Source organism: Alligator sinensis, unplaced genomic scaffold (genome assembly GCF_000455745.1).
Source record: "Alligator sinensis unplaced genomic scaffold, ASM45574v1 scaffold1284_1, whole genome shotgun sequence".
Taxonomy (NCBI): Eukaryota; Metazoa; Chordata; order Crocodylia; family Alligatoridae; genus Alligator; species Alligator sinensis.
The window spans coordinates 1,659-6,265 of NW_005844087.1; the positions used below are offsets into that span (position 1 = coordinate 1,659).

The 4,607-nt window shown below is 46.3% G+C and overlaps 1 pseudogene; it reads left to right on the plus strand.

Annotated features, from left to right (window-relative positions):
- Positions 1–2,297, plus strand: part of LOC102386647 — a 3,889-nt pseudogene extending 1,592 nt beyond the window's left edge.
- The last annotated feature ends 2,310 nt before the right edge of the window (positions 2,298–4,607 follow it).

The following is a 4,607-nucleotide window of genomic DNA, read 5'->3' on the forward strand; positions in this document are numbered from 1 at the left end:
AAGGAATCCCTGACTATAGCCATCATGTGATGGGGTTGGTGCATCTATGACTTGCTGTTACACGGCCCTGTATTACTATGACCACTCACTGTCAGGTTTATATGTTCTCCAGTTTAGTTTAACATGCAGCCCCTTTCACCATGAATAATATAAACATATTTATGCGATTTCCAACCCTGGCACAGATCTATGCATACTGTTAAACTTTTGCTCATCCTAATGGACCTACTCCTATGCTTAGATTTGGTTATATACTTGTTCAGCCTTGGTTTCTGTAGAGACATAACTGGGCAGTTTTGTGCCCTGGCAGCAGCAGGGCTAGAAGCTCCTATTTTTGTACCCCTGCCCCCCAGTCAGTGCCCAGGGATGATGACCCAGTTACCCCCTTTTAGTTATGGGTTTTTGCAGGGTGCTCTGTAGAAGTCTTGGCTGGTAGGAACCAGAGGCAGGATATAATGGAGTTGGTATAACCACAACTTGTTATTACACAGTCCTGTGTTGCTATGATTACCCATTGTAGCTTCCCGTGCCTCTCTCCCCGAGCGTCACACATCTGGGTCTCCTTCAAACCTCGCCACCGCCACTTGGGTTGCACAACCAGGCTACTGAGAGCAGCCTTGGGTCAGCTCCCCAGGGGTCTCGCCTGCCACATCTTTGATGATGATTAGTTCTTAAGTGAGAGGAAGATGTTTAATCCCATCTCCCCTGGTTCTTCTCAATGTTATTCGTTGGGGCCGGTGTTCTGGCCCTTAATGACACTCGATTTCTTAAGTGTGAGCTATGGATGGTACGGGCGTCCACCGCCACCCTTTGGTGTTCCCTGATTCATGGGATGTCAGCCTCTGCCCGAACTTCAGGTCCCCTTAACGGGTTCCCCCCTCCCCGGGTTCGGTACCTCTTGCCTGTTGTCTGCGTCCGGGACCTGGCTCCGTTGTCCTTGCCAGTGTCCCAATCACCGCTGCTGCTGGTCTCTGTCCACGCTGGCCTCATAGGTGGTTCGCTGGGCCCTAGCTGGCCCACCTTGTTTCCTGTGGTTCCCCCATTGGGGTGCCACATCTCTTCGACTACAAGCCCCTCGGTCCTCCTTGACCTCTCCGAGCCAGGTGGGAACGCCTCTTCCGGTCCCTGCAGTTCCTTCCTGCTGGGGCTTTTATCTCGGCGGGGGGTAGCCACATGGCCAATCGCCCTGGCACGCTTTTACAAAGCGCACCCACACAGACGCGGGTTTTCCCATTGATCCCGCCGCCATGGTTTCACTTTCACCACCAGCAGCCGCCAGCACAGCATCCTGCCACCTCTCTCTGGCTTCAGGTAAGTTTCCTCCACACCCATATTTCTGGCTGAAGGACTGTCCAACGTAGAAGGGATTTCTGTGTCTTGTAGCGCATAGACATTACAAAAGTAATTTGCACATTTCCAACTCATGTTCTTAGTTAGATATGCATTTAGAGAATGAGCAGACTCAGGGACTGTATCACTGCATAGACCAATATTTATCAATATCCTCTTATCAATATTCTCTTATAGACATCCTCTTATTTTGCAGAAAGAAAACATTTGCCAGTCTGTGACCTGAGTTTCTTTCCTAAACAACTTTTATAAACCAGTGAAACACATAGTAATTGATGAGGCGCAGAATTTCCGGACAGAAGAGGGCAATTGGTACCAAATAGCTGAGCAGATCACACAAGAGGATAATTGCAATAAGCCTGGTGTTTTATGGATCTTCCTGGACTATTTACAAACAAGTCATGCCTATTCTTGTGGCCTTCCACCTCATTCACAACAGTTTCCACAGGAGTGGCTAACCAAAGCGGTCCGGACTGCAACACAGATAGACAATATCATGGCAAAACAGATGAAGAAGATTCGCAGCTAAATATCCCTTGTCAACAATTAAGAGAGTTGTTAGATGAAGCAGAATGTGGCCACTGCTTGCCAGGTTCTTACAGCATAAAGTATAATTTGAGTCAGAGGCAAATAGCACATTACGTGGTCGATAAGTGTCTCTGATATTTAAAAAATGGTTACTCAGGGAAGGACATTGCTATTTGATGCTGTACAGTGAGAGAGAAGGAAAGCTATTAGAAATTCTGCCATCCTTAATGAGAAACAAAATGAGGCATTTCAGGCTGGAGGCATCTTTCACAACAGCAGAAGACATGTTGAGAAATGGCATTGTTCTTGACAGCATGCGTTGCTTTTCTGGCTTGAAAAGATGCATCATATTGGGTATCAATTCTGTCCCTACCTATGAGGCAATTTCTGAAAACCTGTTACTATGTGTTACATCCCGAGTTAATTTACAGCTTCATTTGCTGTAGTGTAAGATGAAAGATAGTGTAAGGTTGGAAAACTTCATGGCAAAGCTGAAGGTGTTATCTGCAACAACTATCTGGAACTACTCCCATGACTGTCCATCCTGCTGCTGTTCTTTGCACTGCACTGAAGCTGTTGTCTGTTACTAAAGTAGCAACTCCCATGACCTCTTCTTGGCCCATCTCAGGGCCTATACTGCAGTCTTAGACCCCTCGATCCCTTGGTATGTGTTGATGCTGGCGGTTACACCTTACACGTCTTAAAATTCTGCCCTTTATTGGCTTCCATCATAGGTGGTTCCAGGATTTTTTAAAAGCGGGGCAGGGGGGGTTCAAAGTAAAAACTGGCACATCAGGGGTGGCTGCACCCCCTGCTCCTGGCCTTTCCCCCACACCATAAGCAGCATCCAGGGATTTTTTTAAGTTCTCAGATCAGGTAAGAATCTCCCCATCCCCAACCCTCAGTGTCCCCTCTCTTCCCCTGTGTGCTCAGCAGGACCTCCAGTCCCCTCCCATGCCACTCTCACTTATGCTTTGGGGCACAGGAATGGGAGACCCATGTGCCATTGCTGCTTCTGCCTGCTCCAGCTGGGGCTGCAGGGAATGGCTCGGCTGCAAAGGGAGCCAGGCTGCACTGTAGACACTGATGGCAATGGGTGGGTTTCCCCTCCCTACGCCTGCTCCCCAGCTGGTGGGGAACATCTGGTGGGACCAGCAAGGCAGAGGAGCCCACATGCTACCACTGCTACTGCTGTCCCCACTTGAGCTCAGCTCCCACTCCCCACAGCCCTAGCTGGAGCAGGATAGAAGCCCATCTGAGGCTCCTGCAGCCCTGGGTCAGCCAGGGACAGAGATGGGGTGGGTCTCCCCTTCTCTGTATTCATATGTGGAAGTAAAGAGGGGCTTCTGATGTTCCTTTCCGATGTCATCTTGAACTTATGCTGGCCAAAACTCAGCTCCCGATCTCCCCTCCCAGACTCTTCTTTTTCACTACAGACACCACTTACACTTTCCTTGTCACTCCAGCCTCTGGCCTGTCATCTTTGACTTGACCCTCTCCTGGGACCCACTGTTGATACTATTTTTTCTTTCATGTGAATAGTGTCTGGTCTTTTGTCCCTGTCTGTACAGCCAAAACTGGTCCAAGCACTCATGAGTTCATGTTATCACTGCAGCAGTCTCCTGTTTTCTGGCTTCATCTCTGGAAGCTTTGCACCCATCAAGTCTATCCAGAATGTTGTTACTAAGATTATTTTCTTGGTTTGTTGCTCTGACTAGATGGAGCTCCTCCTTGGCGCCTCTGTGGGCTCCTCACTTCAAGTTTGCATCAGGACCTTCAGAACGTAGCCACACACTACCCAGCAGATCTGGTAATCTCCTGCAACATGGACTCCAGCTATCACTCCCCTTGAAAACCTCTACCTTAAACCTCCTTGCCATCTCCTCCCTCTCTACCCTGTATAGACCTTAGTTGACTGCTAAACAGTGATAATTTAGACTAAAATAGCATTTGCTTGATTAGAGCTAAGCTAAGAGAATGGTGAAGGCGGGGGAATGCTACAGTTCAGAAGATTTTAGAGAGGAACCTAGGTTAAAGTACATCAATTTTGGGTCACTTAGAGCTACTTGAATGATTTTATGCCAGGTAAACTGCATCTACAATAAAACTAGGTTTATGTTAGTGGTTGCAAAGAGATCTCTACTTGACAACAAAAAGGTGCATTTGATTCCCATATTAGAATAATGCAGCTTCATATTATTGAGTAGATAACATATTAGGTATATCCAAACATCTACTAACCTTATTTGAGATATTTTTATTTCATAAGTTTTTACAGTCTGGCAAAGTAATCAAGCATAGAGCTCAGATCCACCCAGGGATTTTTACTGAACTGCTCATTTGCAGATGAACTAAGGTTAGGGATTTTTTCAAACTTAGTCTTTGAAATCTAGGAAGAAGTTCCTTTTCCTTGTCAGGCTGCTCATCTAGAGATTTTTTAACACTTTAGGTCTCAATATATTTAAGATTAATATCTTTCTATTTTAGCTATGAGTAATTATTTTGATAATAAGCATTATACTATTTTTAATCATTACCTGTATTGTCATCACTTATTCAGTGGTAAAATCATATTAAAAGATCCTTCACTGTGTTTCTTGGAGTGTTTGGTTTTACTGGGACAGATGTTTTGAATCTTCCTTAGTCCCTATGACTTAGAAAACCCTTCTTGCACTGGGGTGTGTAGCTGCGGTGGCCTAGGGTCCACAACAATACCTCAGTTTAATAAG